Source organism: Gorilla gorilla, chromosome 5 (assembly GCF_029281585.2).
Source record: "Gorilla gorilla gorilla isolate KB3781 chromosome 5, NHGRI_mGorGor1-v2.1_pri, whole genome shotgun sequence".
Lineage (NCBI taxonomy): Eukaryota > Metazoa > Chordata > Mammalia > Primates > Hominidae > Gorilla > Gorilla gorilla.
Genome location: NC_073229.2, coordinates 116,085,126 through 116,111,429, shown reverse-complemented (window position 1 = coordinate 116,111,429; position 26,304 = coordinate 116,085,126). Strand labels below are relative to the sequence as shown.

At 34.5% G+C, this 26,304-nt stretch overlaps 2 long non-coding RNA genes across 2 annotated transcripts in view; one reads left to right on the top strand and one right to left on the bottom strand.

Annotated features, from left to right (window-relative positions):
* Positions 1-525: 525 nt before the first annotated feature.
* LOC134758679 (uncharacterized) lies at positions 526-24,603 on the bottom strand. The gene is made up of 3 exons (XR_010134119.1): positions 24,493-24,603; positions 24,278-24,354; positions 526-734 (listed from the first exon to the last, which is right to left on the bottom strand). It is a non-coding gene; the product is annotated as an uncharacterized lncRNA (long non-coding RNA).
* Positions 24,604-24,845: 242 nt separating this feature from the next.
* The window catches only part of LOC129534181 (uncharacterized), a 53,734-nt gene continuing 52,275 nt past the window's right edge, over positions 24,846-26,304 (top strand). The window contains exon 1 of the long non-coding RNA XR_008680651.1: positions 24,846-25,047. This is a non-coding gene — a long non-coding RNA (uncharacterized lncRNA). The remainder of the gene's footprint in view (positions 25,048-26,304) is intronic.

Genomic DNA, 26,304 nt, shown 5'->3' with positions numbered 1-26,304 from the left:
AATTTTAGATTTCATTTGGTGAATTTAAACTTTATATCAAATTTTTGAAAGTAATACTCTCTATGCTCTCATTTTTCATAACTATCAAACACCAAAATATAATATTTATATAAATATGGTCAGTTTTGTGTTGCAAGATGCATTGCTATTTTATGAATTTTAAGAAACATGCTTTATTTTTCAGTGTATAAGACTTGGATGCCTTCTCTTCTGACTGTCCTTCTCAACCCTCTGCTTCACTTGACATTATGCATATAGGGGTTACCCTTGATGATTAGTTAACGAAAGATATTTAGCAATACTAAAGCCACACTGGGGGGGAAAAACAGGAAAATGCAACATAAATCTCCAAGTAATTCCAAGGCTTAAATTTTGTCCATTGTGGCCATTCCATGAATCCTAACTCCTCAATTGTTAAGACTTCTGTTTACATTTTTCAGAATGGGCAAAACCATGTTTTAAAGAGGGCCTAATTGTGGAAGAATTCTTTTCCCCTAGAAAGTACCATAACAAAGAATTTTTTTTGAAGGATAAAATTGTAATATCATGAGTAATAAGAGGAAACGCAAACACATGCTATCATCCAGTGAAGCTCAATTCAATCATCTACAGTGTTCATGCATCAAATCCTCTGATGAAGATAGTGCTCTACTTGCAAGGCTGAGGTGAGAGGATCATTTGAACCCAGGAACTTGAGGCTGCCATGAGTTTTGATCATGCCTTTGTGCTTCAGCCTGGATGACAGAGCGAAAACAAAAGATAGTGGCCATCAGAATTGTCAACAAAGATAGAAATGTGTGCTGATTGATTGACAGTTGTGATAAATGCAAAGTATAATGTTGGAGATATTGAAGTAAATTTTTTGAATAATTTATCAATACATTGAATGAACCATAGTTATTTCAACTCTGTTCCAAAAAATCTGTCAAAAAAGATGTTTCAGAAATACTTTATGTAAAAGGTTATTTTAACACTTTTTTTTGTAATAACAGAAATGTTTCTTTAAAAACGTAAATATAAAAAATGAACACATTGTTATAGTTGTGTGATAGATTGAGCAACTATGAAACTCTGAAAAAAGGAAAGGATTTATGAAAGAATTTAAGGGAAATAATTGAAAACCATAATCTTATAGCCATGATAATTGCAACTATGAAAGTTTTATATATATGTATATTTTAAATTTATATATTATATATATAGAAAGAGAGGAGAGAGAGAGAGATGTAGAAATATCAGAATAAGCCATAGATACATGTAAATTGTGGGGTTGGTTGTAATTCTTATTTAGTATTGAAATATTTATGAAGTATTTATTTAGTATTTTATTGGGAACTTTAAAAATATACAAGTAATTCGGAATTGTCAAATATTAAAATAGATTTCCTGATCCAAATTTGTGAATGTTCTTCATAATTTGGCATATGATTAACATAAAATATTTTCCTGTTAGCTTAAATTGACTTTATTCTCTAATTAAATATATATGTAAATATATATTTATAAATTAATATAAGATTTCATGCTTTCCTTGCTAGATTGTAAGTCCCAAAAGGCGAGATATTTTGTCTGTTATGTTCATTGATCTATCAAAAGCATCCAGAATAGTTTCTGGCACTTTGTAAATTTTAGTAAATATTGGTTTGATCAATGAATGAATCATTCAAAGTAGTTTTGAATATATCTGTCAGAATTTATATGTTCATCTGTCTTCAAGTGAAAATGCCATTCTTAGGTTAAAATTCCACTCCCCATCCTTTTCTTGAATGAATAGTTGGGATGTTATTGTATTGTGTGAAAAGGAATAACCATATGGATACAATTGGATTTTTTGGCAAAACAGATAGAAAATACTGTACTGATAGCATTTTCATGGCAAGTAGAAATTTATAAACCGTGTATCATATAAACAGCACGTTTTCCATTGTATTTCCCAATGTTTAAGTAGGTCCATGACTGATATCAAGTCTTAGAGGAGAAACCTCCAAAAAATGACTGGACTCAGGCAGAATTTCTTGTCCTCTGAACAATTACAAAAGAAAACAAATAAAGTGCATTCCTAGACAGAATAAAAAATGATTATTTAATCTTGTCTCCCAGCTAATTTTGTTATATGGTGCTTACTTTAATAGTAGGAAAATATTTTATCAGAAAACCCAAGAATAAAGTTAGGCTTGTGAGTAATGCTAGTCTACCTAAAGCTGTCTCAGAAATCCTATTATATACCTGCCTTGAACCACTTGTCAGTAGGCAATAAAGAATTCAACCTGGTATATCCCGGATATACTGCAACCAAGATTATCATGGGACAATTTCTCTGCCACAATATATACAGATGCTTCTCTGGTTCATTAATTTTACACTGCCTTTCATACATATTTGCTCAATGTCACAATATAATTATAGGTTGTGATATTTTATAATCTGTATAGGTTGAATTATGTCTTCAAAAAAGTCCTAATCCCCACACCTTATTTGGAAATAAAGTTTTTGCAGTTATAATTAGTTATGATGAGTTTCATACTTGAGTAGGATGGGCTCTTAATACTATATGACTAGTTTCCTTATAAGAAGATGATGTGAAGACATGAGGGAAGAATGCCAAATGAAGACAGAGGGAGAGATTGGATTTAAGCTGCCACCAGCCAAAGAACGCCTGGAGCTATCAGAAAGAGACAAAGGAGGATATTCCCTAGAGGCTTCTGAGAAAGTATGGACCTGCTGATATCTGAATTTCAGCCTTCTAGCCTTTAGAACTGTCAGATAATACATTTCTGTTGTTTTAAGTCATTAGTATGTGTTACTTTCTTATGGCAGTCCTAGGAAAATAAAGAAGCTCTAATAAACTAAGTATGACATTGGATAATGCCATGTAAAGAACACTGGACTTGGAGACATGGATTTCAATCTTGGCTCTACTGCACTATGTGGTTTGTGATCTTTGAAGCATACTAAACCGAAAGGTCTTAACCTGTCAATGAAAATATTGTGAACATCATTGTAATACCTTTCTTTGGTCTTCATTGAGCTACTGTGCACTGAAAACACTATTGTAAGAGCTAAAAATAACATCTTTCCTTAAACTCCCATTGTGTTTATAAAATACACCAAGTACTACAATGATTTGTACCTTATACAAAAATAATGTACGCTGATCTCAGAAAATTAAAATGTTCTGAAAGAAGGGTAACATTCAAATGCTTAATGCTAACTCTAAATTTTCCCATTCCTGCTAGTTCAAAGAAAACCAACCAACAGTATCTCTTGAATGTAGATATGCACGAAGAACAAACAAGTTACACATGGATTAGAATAGCCGGTGAGGCCGGGCGCGGTGGCTCACTCCTGTAATCCCAGCACTTTGGGAGGCCAAGGTGGGCGGATCACGAGGTCAGGAAATCAAGACCATCCTGGCTAACCGGTGAAACCCCATCTCTACTAAAAATACAAAAAAAAATTAGCCGGACGTGGTGGCGGGCACCTGTAGTCCGAGCTACTCGGGAGGCTGAGGCTGGAAAATGGCACGAACCCGGGAGGCGGAGCTTGTAGTGAGCCAAGATCGCGCCACTGCACTCCAACCTGGGCGACAGAGGGAGACTCCGTCTCAAAAAAAAAAAAAAAAAAAAAAAGAATAGCAGGTGAAATCCGAGTAGTAATACAAGAAAGAAAACATCAGGCATTTTCTAAGTAATATAGCACAGAGATTCCACAGAAATGAAGAAAGTATTTAATGAACTAGGGAAGACTAGCAATCCCATAAGGAAGCCACAGTCACTGCCCTGAGACCATCAGTTACCACACAAACGTATTGACGCTAAGTTTTAAAAAGTCAATAAATTAAACGCGGGTTCTTTGTACCCATGCTCCAGAGTTTCCTTACAAATTTGACAACATAGGGGTCTTTTTGACAGCCCTTTACTACTTGATGCAAGTGTATTGACAGCCTACATTAATTTAAGGGATAGCACAGAAGAGCAATATATGGACTAACCACAGAAAAAGTTAAGTATTTTGACAGCTTCAACCCAGTGTCTGAAAGTGGAAATTGAGATAATTATGTTGACCTTTCTCTTGGAGAATCTGGAGGGAAATGAGATTTTTTTTTTGAAATCTATATAAATCTATCTAAAATACAACCAAAAACATTCTAAGTTTTTAATAAAGTTAATTTCTGAGCAATTTTGGATTCACACAAAAATTTAGCAGAAGGTAAAGTGATCTGCTGTATACTTGCTGTTCCCACACACGCGTAGCCTCCCCAATGGTCAACATTTCCCACCATGGTGGTACATTTGCTACAGTTGAACCTACATTGTCACATCATTATCACCCAGAGTTAAAAGTTTAAACTACAGTTCACTGTCGGTGTTGTACATGTTATAGGTTTAAATAAATTTATAATTACATGTATCCATCATTACAGTATCATAGAGTAGTTTCACTGCCCTAAAAAATCATGTGTGCTCTGCCTTTTCATCCCTCCCTCCTTTCCAAACCCTGGCAACCATTGATCTTTATCTTTTTACTTTCCCCATACTTTTGCCTCTACTAGAATTTTACATAGTTGTAATTATACAGTGTATAGCCCCTTCAAATTGGTTTCTTTCACTTAGTAATATGCATGTAAGTTTTTTTCATGTCATTCATAGCTTGATAGATCATTTCTTTGCATTGCTACATAATATTTATTGTCCAGATGTACCAGTTTATTAATTCTTTCACCTACTGAAAGACATCTCAGTGGCTTTCAAATCTTGGCAATTATGAATGAAGAAACATTTGTGTGTGAGTTTTCGTGTGAACAATAAGTTTTCAAATCATTTGAGTAAATACTGAGGAGCACAATAGCTGAAACATACAATAAGAGAGTATATTTAGATTTATAAAAAACCACCAAATTGTCTTCCTAAGTGGCTGTACCATTTTGCATTCTGACTAGAAATGATTGAGAGTACCTGTTGCTCCATATTACCATCTGGTAATATGCATTTGGTGTTTTCAGTGTTCTGGATTTTAATCCTTCTGATATACGTCTAGTGGTGTCTCATTGTCATTTTTATGTGTATTTCCCATATGACATATGATGCCAAGCATGTCTTCATATGTTTATTTGCCATCTTTAGATCTACTTTGTTGAGGTGTATGTTCAGGTTTTTGGTCCATTTTTTTTTTTGTCAGCATGTTTGTTTTCTTATCATTGAGTTTTAAGTGGTCATTGTATATTTTGGATAACAGCTCTTTATCAAAAATGTATCTTTCAAGTATTCTTTCCCAATCTGTGGCAGTTTTTTCATTCTCTTTACAGTGTTTTTCACAGAACAGAAATTTTAAATTTGAATGAAGATTCATTTTTTTCTTTTGTGAATCATGCCTTTGGTGTTATATCTAAAAAGGCATCACCATAACCAAGATCATCTAGATTTTTTTCCTTTGTTATCTTATAGGAGTTTTGTCATTTTGCATTTTATATTTAGGTCTTTGATCCATTTTAAGTTAACTTTTGAGAATGGGGAAAGGTCTGTGTCTAGTTTCTTTTTTTTTTCTTTGCTTTTTTTTTTTTTTGCCCATGTATATCCTGCTGTTCCAGCATCATTCATTAAAAAGACTACTTTTCCTCTATTGTATTGCCTTTGCTCCTTCATCAAAGATTATATTTATATTATCTATTATAATTATGTGGGTCTACATCTGACCTCTCTATTCTGTTCTGTTAATCTATTTGTCTATTCTTTCCCCAATGCACACTATCTTGATTACTGTAGCATAGTGAGTTTTGAAGTAGCATAGTATCAGTTGGCCAACTTTGTTCTTTTTAAATATCATGCTGTCTATTCTGGATCTTTTGCCTCACCATGTAAATATTAGAAGCAGTTTGTCAATATCTATAAAACTTCTTGGTGGGATTTTAAATAAGATTGCATGAAATCTAGAGATCAATCTGAGCAAAACTGATATTGTGACAATATTGACTCTTCATATACATAAACAAGGAATATCTCTGCATTTATTTAGTTTATTTGATTTCTATCATCAGAGTTTTGTGGTTTTCCTTGTACAGATTTTGTACATATTTTATTAGTTTTATACTTAAATATTTCACTTTTTTGTATTGATATAAATAGTATTGTGTTCTTTATGTTTCTGATTTTGGTTTACTTAATTTTTTAATAAAAATTGCATATATTTAAGGAGCACATTTTGATGTTTTGAATATATACACACATAGTGACATGATTACTGTAGTGAAGCTAATAAGCATATTCATCTCTTCACAATTACCTTTTATGTGTGTGTGCTAAGAGCACTTGAGATCTAATCTGTTGGCAAATTTTAATTATACAGTACAGTATTATTAACTACAGTCTCATGGTATACATTAGACCTCTAGAACTTCCTCATCCTCCACAACTAAAATTTTACACCCTTTGATCAAATAGTGTAGTGTTGATAAAACGGCATTGTGTTTCTAATTTAAATGCTACTTGTTTATTGTTGGTATACTGGAAAGTGATTGACTTTTGTACATTAACCTTGTACCCTTCAACATTGGTATGATATTTTATTAGTTCCAGGAGATTTTTGGTCACTTCTTTCCAATTTTTGACAGTGACCACCATTTGTCTTCCACAATCAAAGACAGTTTTATTTCTTTCTTCTCAATCTGTACATTTTATATCATTTTCTTGTCTTATTGCATTAGCTAGGGCTTCTAGTACAATACTGAAAAGCAGTAGTGAGAGAGGGCATACTAGCTTTCTTTTTATCTTGATGGAAAAGCTTCAAATTTCTCACCACTGTATTAAATATGATGTTAACTGTTTTTGTGTAGATACTTTTCCTCAAGTTGAGGAAGTTTTCTAATTCTAGATTAATGAGTTTTTATTATGAGTCATTGCTACATTTTTTTCAAGTGCTTTTTTCTGCACCTATTGATGTATTGATTTTCCTTCTTTATCTTGTTGATCTGATGGATTATATTAATTAATTTTCAAATGTGGAACCGAATTTTGCTTCCTGAGACAAATTGCACTTGATTATGGTGCATAATTCTTTTTATACATTGGTAAATATGGTTTGCCAATATTTTATTGAGAATTTTTGCATCTATATTCATGAGTGATATTGGTCTGTAGTTACCCTACTTTTGTCATTTCTTTCTCTATTGACGGTATGAAGGTAATGCTCGCCTCATAGGATGAATTAGAAAATAGTCTCTCTGCATCTATATTCCAAAAAATACTGAAGTGAATTGACATAATTTCCTATTTAAATGTTAGGTAGAATTCACCTGTGAACTCATGTGGGCCTGGTGCTTTTTGTTTTGGAAAGCTATTAAGTATTGATTCAATTTCTTTAGTAGAAATACACTTATTCCAATTATCTTTTTTTTTTTTTCTTGTGTGAGTTTTGCTAGATTGTGTCTTTCAAGGAATTGGTCCATTTTATTAGGTCATCAAATGTATGGGCATACTGTTCTTCATAATGCCCTTTTATTATACTTTTAATGTTCATGAAATTTGTAGAGATGTCTGACTTCTCTTTTATTTATGGTATTAGTAATTTGTGTCTTCTCTCTCTCTCTCTCTCTCTCTCTCTCTCTCTTTTTAAATTAGCCTGGAAAGCGGCTAATCAATTTTACCAAAGAACCAGCTTTCATAAATTTCAATGATTTCTGCTCCAACTTTTATTATTTCTTTTTTTCTGCTTACTTTGGCTTAATTAGCTCTTAATACTCTAGTTTCCTAAGGTATCAATTTAGAGAACTAATTTTAGATTTTGCTTCTTTTCTAAAATAGGCCTTCAGAGATATAAATTTCCCTGTAAGCACAGCTTTTGCTACATCTCACACATTTTAATAAGGCAAGCGTTTATTTTCACTTAGTTCATGAGAAATGAATTTTCTTGAAATTTCTTCTTTTAACTGTTATTTAGAAGCATTTATTCTCCACTTATTTTGGGGATTGCTAGTTATCTTTCTATTTTTGATTTCCAATTTAATTCCATTACAGTCTGATAGCAGAGTTTGCTATCAGTCTGATTTCTATTATTTTAAATTTGTAAAGTGCGTTTTAAGGCCCAGAATGTGTTCTATCTTATGAATATTCCAGGTGAGCTTAAGAATGTTCATTCTGCATTGTTCCATGGAGTAGTCTATGGTTATGGTGTGTTCAACTATCTTTTTGTTGAATTTATGCCTACTGAATTTCTCTATTTCTGATACAGTGGTGTTGAAGTCTCCAACGGTAATAGTAGATCAATCTATCAACATTTTTCTATCAGTTTTGGCCTCACGTATTTTGTATTTTGATTGTTTAATTTGTTGGTGGTAGTAATATTTGTGTGTGTGTGTGTGTGTGTGTGAGAGAGAGAGAGAGAGAGACAGGTTCTCACTCTGTCACCCAGGCTGGAGTACAGTGGCATGCTCATGGCTCACTGCAGCCTTGATCTCCTGGGCTCAAGCAATTCTCCTGCCCTGGCCTCCCAGAGTGCTGGGATTACAAGTGTGAGCTACCATGCCCAGCCAGTTTTTGCCCCATGTATTTTGATGCTCTGTTGTTCAATTTTTATCAATCTGAAAATTTCACTTGGTTTTTCCAAAATTTCTAGAATTGTAACAATGGTGATATATCTGGAAAAGTATAATTTTTTTGAATTGCAATTCCTATCTTTACTCCTTTTCTACAATTTTGTTTTTTCAAAATCCTCTTCTATTTTTTTTTTTTTTTTTGAAAAAGAGTCTTGCTCTGTCACCCAGGCTGGAGTGGAGTGGCATGATCTTGGTTCACTGCAACCTCTGCCTCCTGGGTTTGAGCAATTCTCCTGCCTCAGCCTCCTGAGTAGCTTGGATTACAGGCACTCGCCACCATGCCTGTCTAATTTTTGTATTTTTTAGTAGAGATGGGGTTTCCCTACTATGTTAGCCAGGCTGGTCTCAAACTTCTGACCTGAAGTGATCCACCTGCCTCAGCCTCCCAAAATGCTAGGATTACAGGCATGAGCCACCGCAACTGGCCCCATTCTTGTGGGGCCATTTTAATTATCAGGACTGATAAACTGCTAACAATTACAATTAAGTTATAGCAGAAAGGGTATGTGAGATTGTGAGGTGTGTGTTTGTGTTTGTGTGTGTGTGATATTGTCACATGATATTCTGGTGACTTTTCTGATCTGATCATAATACTTGTGGTTTACGCATCATTATAAAAGTACAGTAAATTTTAACTGCATGTTCTCACACTGCCAATAAAGACATACCCAAGACTGGTTAATTCATAAAGGTATGTGGTTTCATTGACTCACAGTTCTGCAGGGCTCGAGAGGCCTCAGGAAACTGACACTCAAGGCAGAAGGGGAAGCAAACACGTCCTTCACATGCAGGCAAGAAAGAGAAGAATGAGTGCCCAGTGAAGGGGGAAGCCCCTTATAAAACCATCAGATCTCCTGAGAACTAACTCACTGTCACAAAAATAGGATGGGGGGAAAATCACCCCCATGATTCAATCACCTCTTACCGGGTCCCTCCCATGACATGTGGGGATCACACGAACTACAATTCAAGATGAGATTTGGGTGGGGACACAGCCAAACCATATCACACACCATTACAAATATATGGTAAATGTTAACTGCATTGGCTTCTTTTTGTAAGAAGAGAGTATGTAAGTATTCTAGGATGGGGCCTTGGACATAAAGTGTATTTAGTTTGATACAATTCTTATCATTTGTGTTTTCTGCAGGCATCTCTGATTCTTATGGCAGTACAAATATATCATATTCAATTAAATTTCGAGGAATGGGTGTATGTTTTACAGAGAGAAAAAGAAATAGCTGAATTAAGTCTTCACACCTAAGTTTTGTATTGAAATAGTAATTGACCTTCCTTTTTCTGGCTTCGTGCCTGAAGCATTCGTTTAGTTTACAGCCTGTGACATTCTAATAATGTGAAAATTCTTCAAGAAAAGGCTAACAAATGATTTTACAATAATAGTAAGAAATAATAGTTATGCCTAGCTAAGCTTGTTTCTCAAAAATCTACTTTCATATTGGGTTTTCTAGGAATCAACACCCCACCTTACTCACATGTATACAAGTATATATGGTCATTCCCTCATATCTGATGAATTTATTTTTCTTAAAATTGAGGCAAATTAGGTTCAGATATGTAAACTATGATTATAATTTTTTAGTTCAAATGTTCAACACTACAATGCTGAAAAACAGTGTTGTTGATATGAAATTTACCCGGTATCCACACTTTGTATCCAATCTTTTATCATATAAATTATTTGATTTCCACTTAAACATTTTTGCATGTCTCTCTCTCTCTCTCTCTCTCTCACACACACACACACACACACACACGCACACACACACACAGAGTTTATTTCTGATACAATCTACTTCCATATAGAGATTTACTAAAGACTTAAAATTTCTTGAAATGACTTAATGTCCCAATAATGGAGGTCTATGTTGTAAATTCACTTTAGGAAAAGGAACACTGCAAAATATATTTCAGAATTAGAAGGAAATTTTGTATGAATGATGATCTTTTGAAAAACTATGCTATTGAGTAGAGACAAAGAAGGTAGATGTAGGTAAAAAAAAAAAAGAGACTAAAAAGAGAGAAGGAAAGACAATATGTGGCAAAAAAAGAAATTATTTCACCTTACAGCATTCTAATATTTTTGCACTAAAAAGCATATCTCATGATGTCATGAAATATTCATTTACCACTGTTTTGTCACTGTCACATGTCTGACTCCTTTCCAGTTCTCTCTGCCGTGTCTGAGGTGCTCTAAGGATGATCTGTGTGTCTTTTTTCTATGAGTCAGCTTGAATCAGGCTATTGGGAAAGATACCTGATAATACCATTTTCTTTAGAGGACAGAATAGAACAAAGTACTTTCTCTAGAAATACACAAAAGTATTTGCTATGGTTGTTTTACGCTGTTGATCACATGGCCACCAATATATTGTTATGTCCTTCATGAGATCTGGCAAAAACTCACCTCACAAATGGTACTGCTAAATGTGGTGGCTCCTATGCATAGATTTTCTAGATGCCATTCTAGATCTAGATGCCTTGGCAGTCTTTTGTATACTTTCCCTTGTTTTCTGTGTGTGGGCCTCAAGTTTTGTACTTTTTCTATAGCCATGAAGACTGATGATGCTATTTTTTTTTTTTCTGTTTATGTAGTGCTTACACACAGAGGGCTGTTAGTAAAACTCTTCTTCTCTCTGCAGGAGCAACTCCCCTCTGCAATCTCCTTTTTTATCACTGTCCTTGAGAAATAACAATTAGCTGTCACCCCTCATATGGGAGAGGTGTTGAGGGGTGGTGCGGAGGGTCTCCTCTCATTCTCTGGAAATGTTTGTTTCCTTTCAGGGTTTCCCAGATCATGTTTATGTATTTTTTCTCTTCTTTGATCTTTTCTTTTCTTTTTTTTTTTTTTTTTTTGAGTTCTTGGCCTCCTTGCTGTTTTCATTTTTATCCATTTTGTCTCCTAGTTTCTCTTCTCCATTAGGAACTTTTATTTCATAAGCCTATTTCGCTTACCTTTTTTCACATCTTGACATGCGAGTTTCTAATCACAGGCACCCTATTTTGTCGCTTCACTCTGCGGGCTTCCACTTCTTGGTAAAATTTTGACAATTTTTAAGTGTTTTTAAGCCAATATGTCTGCTTCTGTGCTGCATATATTCTGTACTCAGGATCCCTGTTTCTCATGATTATGTACTGCAATTTTTGAGGGCAAAATGTGTGAAGCTTTTGCAGAGGCTCAAAATGTTAGACATGGCTTTTTCTTCCAAGAGAGTGAATGATAATAACTGTTTATCTCTCAGAGAACTAAAATTTGGAACTAAGGAGGGAGTTTGTTTCTCATGAATAATTTAAGCCCAAAAGGAAAAAGAGAACAAGCGTAACACCTCACTCTCAAGAAAAAATTAACAGTTTGGAAAAAGCTAAAGACTCAAGTTCACCCAAAGCATAGCGTCTATTGCCAAACAACCTAATTGGCTATAGTTTTCATACACACACACTGTCTCACATACATACAAACACACATACACACATTTCAGCATTGAGAAATAGAAGACAAAGAAATGTTGACTGAAGAGGAGTACATTAGTACAGAGGAAGAGATAGTTCTTATGAAAAACTTAAGGCTTACAAACCACTTACAGCCCTTTAGCCTTCTTTTGTAATTTGTGTATGACTTTATTAGATTTTTCCATCCAAATTAATAGATAACCTGCACACTAATATTAGTATAAACTCCCCCAACAATTACTAGCTACTATTCTTCACAAGATGTTTTAAGTGGGTGAGATAGAAAAGTTATAAGGTAAAATTCAGGTTCTAATCAGGTACAGTCATTTTCATTTAAATTCTATTTATTCACTGTAAGTGTGAAGTACTCTCACAGAAGTGTGGTGTATCCAGTTTTAGACTCAGGTACTTAGAGGACATATACCTAGATGACTGAGAGCAAATATACCTTCTTATTAATTATGGGTTATTTGGGCTCGTGGATTTTGATGTATGACATTTATTCTGCATTTAAACAAAAAGTCGTTTCATGCATTTATTTTTAATGTAGTTAATTGTTCCCTACTCTGAGCTACTATAGGTTTAATAATAAGTAAGATATAAAAAGACTTTTTAATTTTTTTAAATCCATATTTTCTACATTTTAAAATCTCTGAAACTGGAATGTATTTTTATTACTATAATGCAGGCCAATATATTCAGCATTTATATTCTCTTCTAAGTATTTATAGGAATAATATTTACAGGAATAATAAATGATTTAAAAGTCAAATAAATCCAAAAAAGATCTTTCAAAAGATATAAAACAAAATACGAAATATTTTACTGATATGAAAACATTCTATAAAGTTTAACTGGAAGCATTTTAAAAAATATCTTAGAGGTTTTAGACATGAAGTCCTTGCCCATGCCTATATCCTGAATGGTTATTGCCTAGGTTTTCTTCTAGGGTTTTTATGGTTTTAGGTCTAACATTTAAGTCTTTAATCCATCTTGAATTAATTTTTGTATAAGGTGTAAGGAAGGCATCCAGGTTCAGCTTTCTACATATGGCTAGCCAGTTTTTCCAGCACCATTTATTGAATAGGGAATCCTTTTCCCATTGCTTGTTTTTGTCAGGTTTGTCAAAGATCAGATGGTTGTAGATGTGTGGTATTGTTTCTGAGGCCCCTGTTCTGTTCCATTGGTCTATATCTCTGTTTTGGTACCAGTACCATGCTGTTTTGGTTACTGTAGTCTTGTAGTATAGTTTGAAGTCAGGTAGCATGATGCCTCCAGCTTTGTTCTTTTGGCTTAGGATTGTCTTGGCAATGTGGGCTCTTTTTTTGGTTCCATATGAACTTTAAAGTAGTGTTTTTCAATTCTGTGAAGAAAGTCATTGGCAGCTTGATGGGGATGGCATTGAATCTATAAATTACCTTGGGCAGTATGGCCATTTTCATGATATTGATTCTTCCTATCCATGAGCATGGAATGTTCTAATTAAACTAAAGAGCTTCTGCACATCAAAAGAAACTGCCATCAGAGTGCACAGGCAATCTACAGAATGGGAGAAAAGTTTTGCAATCTACTCATCTGACAAAGGGCTAATATCCAGAATCTACAAAGAACTTAAACAAATTTACAAGAAAAAATCAAACAACCCCATCAAAAAGTGGGTGAAGGATATGAACAGACACTTCTCAAAAGAAGACATTATGCAGCCAACAGACACATGAAAAAATGCTCATCATCACTGGCCATCAGAGAAACGCAAATCAAAACCACAATGAGATACCATCTCACACCAGTTAGAATGGTGATCATTAAAAAGTCAGGAAACAACAGGTGACAGACAGGATGTGGAGAAATAGGAACACTTTTGCACTGCTGGTGGGACTGTAAACTATTTCAACCATTGTGGAAGACAGTGTGGTGATTCCTCAAGGATCTACAACTAGAAATACCATTTGACCCAGCCATCCCATTACTCGGTATATACCCAAAGAATTATAAATCATGCTGCTATAAAGACACATGCACACGTATGTTTATTGTGGCACTATTCACAATATCAAAGACTTGGAACCAACCCAAATGTCCATCAGTGATAGACTGGATTAAGAAAATGTGGCACATATACACCATGGAATACTATGTAGCCATAAAAAATGATGACTTCATGTCCTTTGTAGGGACATGGATGAAGCTGGAAACCATCATTCTCAGCAAACCATTGCAAGGACAGAAAACCAAACACCGCATGTTCTCACTCATAGGTGGGAACTGAACAATGAGAACACTTGGACACAGGAAAGGGAACATCACACACCGGGGCCTGTCGACGGTGGGGTGAGGGGGGAGGGATAGCATTAGCAGATATACGTAATATAAATGACGAGTTAATGGGTGCAGCTCCACACCAACATGGCACATGTATACATATGTAACAAACCTGCACATTGTGCACATGTACCCTAAAACTTAAAGTATAATAATAATAATAAAAAGATTTAAAAAAAATCTTAGAGGTAAATAAAACAATTGTGTGTCTTACCTTTAGTGATATTTCAGGTTAAACGAAAAATGATAGTTTCCAGCTTACACAGAACAAAATTTTGCTCCCAACATTAATAGTTTGGAAATATTCAATATCTTAGAATTTATTTTTGAAACAGAAATTACTTTGTTTTAAACGAATGCCAACCTTTAAAAATTTATTATGTCAATAATAAAGGTCTATTTAATATTTTAAATTTTAATTTTAAATTACTGTTAAGCTGCTATTTTGATTTTTTATGAAATTTAAAAAAGCATTTTCCTACACAGAACATAGTAAATTAGGTAATTCAACAACTATTTAACATAGTAGAAAATAGATTAGACACTGTTTCTAACTTTGAAGGTCACATAGGCTGTCATTCAAATGGCTCATTGTTTGGTATGGGATTTTTAAAGCAGGATCACTTCATAGCAGGGAATTGTCACATGGGTCAATTTACCTGTTTCTCTTGTGATAGCTAAATGCTCTAACATCAGTTTGAAATCTTATAACCGATCAATGTATTTGACCAATTTTATTTTCTGGTTTATGTTTTAAGTAAGCCAGTAATATGTTTTTAAGTCCTTAAAAAAGGTTCTCATACCTAAAAAGTTATTTCTTTCATTAAATTGTCATTTTTCTTGAATTTTCAAATTGATAAAAATAATAAAAATAATTTTTAAATAAAATTAAACATTTTGCCACAAAATTCACTCTGCTAGTATTTCTATATCAGTTGTTACAGTGAGTTTTGATTAATAATAACTGAAGGTCCCAATATTAGCTTTATTCATACAAGAAGTGTTGGCTATAGTTTACCTTGGACAGATGGCTAATGAATGCCTTTACTTTAGGACTCCATGGTTAGTCTCATTCAAAGTGATGGCCATTTCCTATTTTTTGTATATGACTATCAGCTACCACGGGACACTGACAATTAGAAGCAGCAGGACCTCCAGGTGTTTCTCTGTAATTAACCAATTGCAGAGTGTTTATATAAGCAATGTATGGAGGTGGCTTTCTTATCCAATAGTAAATAAACCCACTACATATTATTTTCTAAATAAATAAGCACAATATCCAATTCCAAAAAAAAAAAAAAAAAGGTGTTTGAAAGAAAAAAAAAACGGCCAGACTTCAAAAGAAGCATGGAAGAAACTGTGAAGCACTATGAAATCTGTAAAGCTGTGGAATTAGACTCTAAAAGGCAATAGACCCAGGGGGTGATGGCCAAAGCCTTCAGCCAGGGAAGAGCTGACACGTGGACTCTTCAGAGGAAAGGTCACTATATATTTTTCACTCTCTTTCAATTTTAAGTACCTCCGTACAATAGGAAACATAAACATGTAAAACTGAAAATGTTTTGGCCCTAGCTATTTCTAAGAAATCAAACATATTGAGTGTGACTGTTGGTCTCCACTTGATTGTCTCAACTTACTGTTTGTAGAAAACCCACTTGGGGCTTCAGTCTGTGCAATTGGAGAGTATGACCAACTGCACACATGGGCACCAAAATATTTGAATTGCCCAAATGTAATGTGTATTTGCAACTTTCTGATGTGGAGTTTGACAAGATCAAATGAGAAAATGTCTCAAACATCACCTCAACAGGTCTAGAACCAAACCCTCATCATAACTGGCCACATTGCTGCAGGCTCAGGTTTAGTTGGCGGCATTTAAAGATCCCATAAATGACTAGGAGTTTACCGTGTGGTCATCCAAATCTCTGTGTGTTGAAGATCATTATCTTTCTGAATCTTTTAAAAAATAATTTCAAAAGATTAAGTTGGGAAGGGGCCAAGGCCTTACTTTATGGAAGTCACTGTATTAGGCATTGTCAATTATTTTAATGTATATAATCAACTGATACTTGATATAGACATTATATCAATTTTAAAGATGAGGAAACAAACCCAGATAACTTAGATAAATATCTCTCATTCACGCAGCCAGGAATTTTAGTTTGTTTAATAAGCAGACAAAGAAGGTTGGTACTGGTGCTAGATTAGCCCCCAGACGGAAAAAGGTGATATTGTATTCATTTTTGTGTTGTATGTCCCATCGCTTCAAATTGCAACAAATATTGAAGAATAACGCTAGTTAAAGTGGCTATATGCCTACTTCCTTCCTTTAGTAAACCATCTGAGCTTTCTTCTCCGCCTATTCCACTTGTACATGTGACTGTGATTGACAATTATCATGTGATTTCAATTTTCATAATATAAAAATTATTCTAGTATTCTGTTCACATTTTTGCTTCTTAAACTCCAAGGTATCCAGGAAGCTTATATTTTTAATGAAAATAAAAACAATTTAAAAAATATTTGTTGTTGTGTTTAGTAGTGTTTAATCTCTTTTTAATAGAACTGACTGAAGAGGATTAAATACATGAGAAATGAAATGAATATTAAACACTTAGGAAAAAATAAATGGCCTTGTCACTGGAGAACACAAAGAATAAGAGTCAATACATTAAAATGGCAAAAATATATAGTGGGAGTTCATATATTCTTTCCAGCTGAACTTCAGATATAAGCAATTCATGAGATGTGATTTGTGGAAAAATATTGCAGATAAAAGAAATTAGCTTAGGTGGATAATATTCTTTATATTTGTGAAAAATTTAATTCAACTTTTTCAATTAATTTGACTCAATCAAGAAGGTTACATGTCAAATGCTATCTGTGGCTGAACTTACTGGTTGACTGACTTGATTATCCAACTTTGACAAAAGAGCAGACATAGTTTCTTTTCATTAATAATTCTTTGGTAAAATTAGACTGTCACAAGATAGTGCCATTACTACCCTTACTGTTGCTACCGCTACTACCACCAGCTAGCATGTCTAGAGTTGGACAGTCCTTGTGAAAAATTTTATGTAGCCCTTTTAATTATTAGCACTTTTCATCTTTTCACTAAACACATTGACAGTTACTACAGTTATCCCCCTTTTAACACAAGAAAACTAAAGGCAAGGGTGGTTTGAATTCAATATATAGGCTTTTCTAATGCCAGAGACCCTGATCTAACAATGTAACATATTAATAACGTTTCATAATGTTATAAACTGAATTATTGTTATAAAATTGGGATTAGAATGATAGTTGCCTATTCTTCCAGAAGTGACACTAGTGTGCCTCCCATGAGCTTTGTTGTCATAAAGGACTACATTTAATTCCTAGGTCTGTCTTCCATCTTTGTGATTTTCTGAACCTCATCAATAACAGTATAAAAATAACACAATATCAGTCTTGGCACATGGGAAAAGCTGCATAAATATTCATTGAATAAAATGTTAAATCCTGTTACATTTCTTAGGGAGGCAAAAATGAAGTCAATCAACTTTGTATCTAATATCTATAATCATGCCCATTTTTATAGGCACCAAATAATAATAACAACTACAATAAGGATAAAACTAACATTTAGTTCTTAGATGTATTATTTTGTTAATCACAGCTACTATTACTAACTAGGAATTGAAGAACTTTTGGGTCAGAGACAAGTAATCTGTGAATCCTCATAGGTCACATGTACCCTAGCCTGCCCCACCTATTCAGCTACATATCAGAAGAGCAGGATGACAAGATCGAGGGAAATGAGAGAACTGACCATTTATTTTACAGTCTTTTTTTACACTCTTTTTTCTATTCAAGAATGCTAAAAGAGTCCTTTACAAGCAGTTTCTTTACCAACAAGCCTGTCAGTTCTGGCTCAAAAACAAAAACAAAAACAAAACAAAAAAAAACACCTTCTTTTTTGTTATCACATCACTAAAATTACCATTGCCAAGAGGAACCTCATAGTCTCTAAAATCTTTGAATGATTTTTCCCTTCTCATGTTTTTTTGCATCCCCTTGACATTTGACTCTCTTGATCACTCTTACTTTCTGAACCCAAATACCACACTCTGCTGTTCTTTCTATAGTTTCCTTATCTGTTACATCTCAGCCTCTTTCACACTCTTCTTGGTTTGATCTTAAAGAGTGAAGGGTTCATCCTTGAGCCTCTTTTTGTAGTATATAAGCTGTCTCTAGATGATATTATCCATTTCAAATGCTTTACCATTTATATTCTGAATTCTTCAAAATCCCTTTCTCTCTCCCAGATTAGTCTTCTCATCTCCAGAGACATCATATTTGACCTCTACTCATTATTTATATTTTATTATTCTACGGGCATTTCCAACTCAATATGCTTAAATCAGAAAACAGTGTTTTCTCTCTCTACCTTCCTTTAGTGACAAAATTTCTTCCTTTTTGATATTCTGATTTCAGTGAGCACCTGGTTATCAAGTTTGCTGATGAAATGTGAAACTTAAAAATCATCCTTTAATCTTTCCTTCAGGATCTACATCCAAATCAACAATCATAAACCATCTATTCTGCATCCTTATTAACTCCTAAATTCACGTAAGTTCCTTCTGTTTTTCATTAGAATCTTAGTTCAAATAACATCTTTTTGAGCTGCAAAACTCTTCAGGAAAATTTTCTTCCTGGCCTGAACCTTGTTCTTTTTAGCCATGATCATCCAAAATATAAATTTGGCTGAATTACTATTTTGCTTAAAGTAAATGGCTGACATATCATTTAAGATGAATTTCCAACCCCTTGGAGAACAAAATTTTTTGGTTTTTAACTTTAATTTTTTTGTAATGATATTATTCTTGTCTACCTCTTTAACTGGAGTTTCTACAATGGTTAACATATCTCCTACTTCTCTATCATCCAGAGTGACTTGCAGCTCCCCAAGTTTTTCACACTCACTTAGCACAGGTTTCCTTTCAGGGTATAGGCTGCTTTATCACCCAGACTGCATGCCTGTTACCTAATCTCCTTCATGGGCTGAGATTTTCTCAACTTCAGAGCTCAGGTTGATCGTTTCATTTTTTCTTTCCTGAAGGTTTTTCTGACTGTGCCCTCTGTAACCAGAAGATGTGCCACTCTGCCATGCAGGGAGCTTTTCTCTCATAGCACTCATCACACTGTATTGGAACTTGCCTCCAATCTGAAGGCTCAAGAATAGGACATGCACACTGTGGCTTCTTGCATCCCCAGCATTGAGCAGAATACCCGGCATACAGCTGGGCTGAACAAATATTTATGTGATAAATAAAAACATGAACGTGCTAGAGAAATTACCAAGTGGCATCTAAGTACCACCAGTGCAAATTGATTCAAAAAGTTAAAATAGTTTTTTTTTGGAAGAAATATATTCTATATCCCGGAGTACAAGGGAAAACATTAGATAACAGTAAAGAATAAAACATTGAGTAAAAGCACAGGTAGGAAAGGGAAGCACTGGCTCAGCTCTAGTAGCCAAGGTACTCACAATTAAAAGAACATCACAAGACATGGAAAGATATTTATTCCTGATTAAACCCATCAAAAATAATCCCTTTCATTATCTTTGTAATATATGCCCTCAGTTTTGTAGAAGATAGTCTCAATAAATATTAAGCCTTGAATCTTTTGAAGATCTCTTACTACACATTCCTGCTATGAAAGCTGTTAGCATACAATATTTCCTAAAGATGACACGTTGCATATTATACCCTAACCTGATGGGAAGAATCATGTGGATGCTTAAAGCAAACATAGTATGTTATTTTTATGCAATGCTTATATTACTTTTACCTCATGCCCAGCTTCAAGCCTTTACAATCCAAGGAGAGAGAGCACAAAACCTAGGATACTTTATTGTAAGAAGGTTAGCCAAGGAGTTCCTATAAATGAATGCATCTTCTGTTACCATAAAAGGAGTCTCCTTTTTTTCATCATTACTTTATAATCTTAAAAACACTTCCCAAGTAGATATGAAAGGTATTCAACTAAAAGTGTAAAAACAGCCTCTCCTCAATGTCTTCATTCTATCTGATTATTTCAGGGAAAAGAAAGTCCATGTGATGCCCCCTTCTCTTAATTTCTTTGGCTGACCTCCAAAGTGTTAACTGTCAGCTAGTGTTAACTAAATAAGTATGAGCTATGGCCCAAGGCCCATTTACTGTAGTCATATGCATGACAATATGCCCCCTGTATTAGCACTGCTGAATGTCAGGAATAGGGACCATCAATATAATTCTATTTATTCTGATGCCCAAAGACTGAGTAAGGACATCAGGAACTGTTACTGAAACAGACAGAAAACTTTGTGACAAAGCTCTCTTAGCTTAAGTATCTTATTCAAATATAATTAAATCTCACCTTATAAAGGAAGGCTTTGGTGAGTAATCTCATCTGCCATCTTTTCTGCTTGGCAGGCTCAATTTTATTTATCCATGTTTAATATTTTAATTGTCATTATTTGGTATTTTTCTCTGTAAATGCAATCTTCGTGTGTGTGTGTACATATATGTTCTATCTACTCATTTAGACAGTAGCTTGATTAGGAACATGATTTCTGTTTTATACTTGTTCTTTATCCTTTCTCTTTTTAGGATATCTCATCTATGTTAATTTTCTGAGCATATATGCTATATAAACATATTAAAACATTTTTATGTGATTATCAGATATGCTCAGTTCTGTAATATATCATAATATTGCTTTATTTCAATTGACAAAACAAAAAGAAGCTAAGGAAGACAATATCTCACAATATTTTCAAAACCACAGATTATTCCTCTGTATATATAATCTTTCTTTGTTGTTATAAAAATATAAATATATGTATAGACATACTTTAAGCAAAAGCAAGACCACATCTACATTCAGCCTTCTAAAATTCATTTTTTCCATTTAATATTAAAATAGCTTATTAACAATGTATCTTCAATTGTAAAACTTTGATTAAGTATTTATTATACCGGATCTTATGCCTTTCCTGATTTTCCCTCTAGCGAAAAATGCACATAGTAACATAGTAGTATGACACAGAGGAGTCAATTTCCATTAACAAACAATGCTTCAAAGCCTCAAGAAACTGAAAACCTTTTTGAAAAATATCTATCAATCCCTGAGCAAAAAGGTCTATAATTTCATTTTGGATATCTTAGAATGTGAATCAATGTTACATCTGCCTAGACCTCTTAAATGGTAACATATTAAAAAACAACAAAAGGTTTTTTTATTAAATATATAAAGACACAACAGTATCTTACATATAATGATTCATAACTATAAAACTACTTCTTTGATATGGAGTTATCATACCACTAAAAATGGCTCTGGCAATCTCAGTGAAGAGTTTTAAATATTTGGTCTAGGTTTGTTTCATGTATCACTTAATTATCGTTGTTGTTGCTGTTAACTGTTGCATGAAAACAACTCAGGATAGGTTTTGTAGATTACTATACAATACTACATCCTACCTAGCGATGTGTGACACATACGCTCTGAACAGAGGCCTCATTTCAATATGGAGTTAAATCTCTTTTTCCTCTACCTGCTCCTGATACAACATGGTTACGGCAGGTATTAGATAAAATAAGGTGCATCCATTCAAGGGGGGCTTGAGGACATTTTACCCCTTCTGGTCTCTGAGGGCAGTGGAAGAAATATGTGATGTTGCTGACCCTGTTGTCCATTTAATGAGCCACTCAGTTGTGCCTTGGCTGATGCCAATGCCAATGACAGCCACTAAGCTGTCAGGCTATCAGTGAGCTGGATCAGAGAGAAAGTGGAATTAATATGTCAAAGTATATATGAAATATATGACAAAACATAGAGTTTGAGAATTTCTGCTTTAGTATCTATGGAGAAAAGTTTCTTGCCACATTGTGGATTTGAAAATCTATGGTTATTTTATTGCTGATTAAAACTTTATTCTTATTTCAAAACAAACCATCTTCAGTTTTGAACTTTCATTTCCAGAGAAGCTTCATGATACACAAAATATTTGTTTCATCAATTTGGAAAATGTTTGGTCATTAATTATTCAAATCGTCTTCGGTCAGCCTTCTCTTCTTCTCAGGGGATTCCAATTACAATTGGTATATTGCTTGTCCTTTTTCTTTTACTTTTTTGAGTCTTTTTTTCTCTGTGTGGTTCATTTTAGATAGTTTTTATTGCTTTGTCTTCAAGTTCACTATCTTTTCTTCTGCAATAATCTCTTATCTGCCAGTAATTTCATCCTTTCTTGAAATTTCACATGTTGTAGTTTTCATGTATAGAAGTTTGATTTGGGTCATTTTTATATCTTTCATGTTGCTAATTAACATGCTTTATCTTTCTACTAGCTTTTTGAAGATAGGGAACACAATTAAGATAACTGTCTTAGTGTTCTTTTCTGTTAATTCTGTGTGTCACTTATGGGTAGGTTTCAATTGATTGAGCTGTCTAATTATAGATCATATTTTCCTGCTTCTTTTCATGCCAGGACTTTTTTACTGGATGCCAGATACTGAAAATTTTACCATGTTGATTGCTGGATGTTTTTGTATAACTACAAATATTATTAAGTTTTGTTATGGGGCATGTTTAAGTTATTTGGAAGTAATTTTATCTATGTTAGGGTCTTATTTTTATTATTTGTTAGGTGAAGTCAGAACAGAATTTACTTTAGGGATGTTTATTCCTCCCAGGAAGACGCTCCTGAGAATTAAAGCCAGAGCCTCATAATTGTAAGGTTTTAAGTTCTGGCTAGTGGAAAGTTATTAGTCCCCACCCTGTGTGAGCCCTGAGTACTCTTTCCTCTAATCCTTTCTGGTGATGCTTTCTGGTGGCCTCCCCCTACACACACGCCTGCTGAATACTGAAGGAGACTTTCAGTAGATCTCTGGAGATTCCTGTGTCTTCAATTCTCCCTTCACTGGGACTCTGATCAGGTTACCACAGACTTTCTACTACATATCCTCATCTGTGAGAGCTTGCTAGGCTCCATCAGTTTCCCTCAACTTCTGTTCCACATTCCATGGCCTGAAAACCCCTCTTAAGGATGTAAGATGGAACAATTGTATAGCTTGCCTAATTTGTTATCCCTTTCTCAGGGAGCACTATGCTTTGTTCTCTGATGCGAAAAATCTTCAGAAACATTGATTTGAATATTATGGCTGGTTTATTAGTTGTTACAAGTGGGATGATAAAACAAGTCCCATGACTACATATTGGTAGGAAGCAGAAGTTCCTCACAAAATACTTGTTGAATTTGCCATCCATCATATAGTATACCACTGATGATATGAAAACCTAAAGATAAAAATTTGCTGAAGATGCATCAGCACTAACATCAAAAACCAGAATCCATTTTTAGATGATTGCTCCCAAAGAAACTGATTTAACCCTAGGAGCTACAGAAGAAAGGCTCTGTGAAGCATGACTGTTCATTTAGATCAAATGATTGTTCTCATTTAACTTACTTTTTTTTTCAAGAATTGTTATCTAATGTATAAAAAGTGAGGAGATAGCTTTTAATGTGTTCACTTCATTAGTCAAAAATGTCTTAAATATTTACATTGTTTTAGTATCTAAATGTCATCAAAAAATTCAAATTTAAAAATAGGTTATTCTGATGAATGATTTAAATTTTTATTAATGTAAATAAAGTAAAGGTTTTGGAAATTCATTATGTTAGAAATAAGCATCTTATATTATTGATAGTGCTATTGGGAAGTCAGATTAGTAATTCAATAAATTCAATATTATAGATAAAACAATGTGGTGATGTGGTGATTATAAAAATACAACTTTAGGTGGAGCACAACCTTATGGGTAAAACAATGTCCTTACTAAATTAAGAATTCTATGAAACAAAAATATACTTACAATTGATTTTGCTGCCCATGTAGTTCAAAACTGCATTCATAAAAGCTCCAATAATATACCATCAGAAATTAAAGCTGCTGTCAAAACATATCAATATTTTATAAATACAGAATTACAGTAAACTATAAAATGTTCATCACAAAGCTGATTTTGAAAAAAAATACATCAGTATGGCAATAGATGTGCATTCTCAGACACATTTTAAAATGTTTTACCCTTTGAAGAATAACTGTAAAATTCAAATTAAGTATCTCAAATGATATGTTGCCATTGCTTTTAAGTGAATCCTTTATGGTTTGGTTAAATTTTGTTCAAATAAGTTGAAAATCTTGAGTCAAAATTATTAATGGAGCATGAAAACCTTCAGCTTTTGATATTTAAGTAAATTGAAGTTATGGAAAACCAGTTTAGAAATAAGACTTTATATCTCTAAGTAATAGAGAACAATGGGCTATCGCTACACACCTATCAGAATGTCTAAATTCTAAATTCTAAAACACTAACAATACCATGCCAAATACTGGAGAGGAGAATACGAAACAATAGGAACTCTATTTAACACCACACACACACACACACACACACACAAATTTTCCAGGAAAATGTTTGATGCCTCATGATCAGGAGATTAAGCAATGGGAGCAAGATTAAATCCCTCAGGCAAACACTCGACAAATGATCACTAGACACAGTGACTTTGTAATAATGACCATCACCTTGCCGTTTCATTTAATGTTTAAAAGAAGATTCTGGAAGTACCCAACAAAATGGTGAGATGAGGAGATCTGTGAGAACACAGTTATCCTTGCAACTGGCAAACTTTAGAATATATCTTTATTAATTTAAAAAGGATTAATTTAAAAAGGATCATATTTCTAATATCTAAATCTGATAAATACACAAGCAAAAGTTATGTGCCTTGTTTAATATAGAATATGTCTATACTAGAATATAAAGTCTGTATTAGAATATAAATCATCCAAAATGATTTATAAAACAGTGAAGTAAAAAATTCCTAAAGACAATCCACCATCACAACCAAGCAGGATTTATCCCAGGGAAACTCAAATATCGCTCACTTGTCTAAAATATAATAATATCATATCATAATAATAGATAAAACAATGCATATCATATCACCATTTTAAAAGATGCTCCAAATTTAACACTCATTTCTGAATATTTAAAAATAGCCGTTTTAGAAAACCAGAAACAGTGGTACGGGAGTGGAGCAGGGAAGTGCTGGAAAGGGAAGAGCGTGGTCGCTGGCTACGGCTCCACCCCTGGGCCTGTGCCCACGGACCTAGGTAAGGACACGAATTTCTTTTTCCTGCCCAAATGTTGCATTTCCCAAGACCACCCTGGCTTGTCACGCCCCCATCCCGTGACTGCAAAGACTCCCGAGACCGTAGTGGGCTTGGGCACAAGCAGCTGGACGTGGAGAGGAACACCGCACCGGAAGAAGACACAAGCGGCTGGACGTAGAGGCACCTACCTGAGTAAGAGCGCACCGGCGGATGCTGGCAGGCTGGCAGGCCATCGAGGCCCGAAGCAGATTTTGGCTGGGGCGGACAGAGGAGAGCCCTGCTGCTGAGCAGCCCTACCCCAGGGGAAAATCACCTTCCCACTCCATCTCTCCCTTCTGTCTCCCCCATCCTCTGAGAGCTACTTCCGCTCAATAAAACCTTGCGCTCATTCTCCAGGCCCGGGTGTAATCCAATTCTTCCGGTACACCAAGGAAAGAAACCCCGAAATACAGAAAAGCCTTCTACCCTTGCAATAAGGCAAGGGATCTAATTGAGCTGATAAACACAAGCTTCTTACAGAGGACTAAACTAAAAGAGCACGGGGTAACACACACCCACAGGAGACTCAGGAGCTATAAACATTCACCCCTAGATGCTGCCGTGGAGTTGGAGCTCCTCAACATGCCCGTCTGCACGCTCCCGCTAGAGGTTTGAGCAGCGGGGCACTGAAGAAGCGAGCTACACCCCCATCGCACGCCCTGCTAGGGAATAAGGGAACTT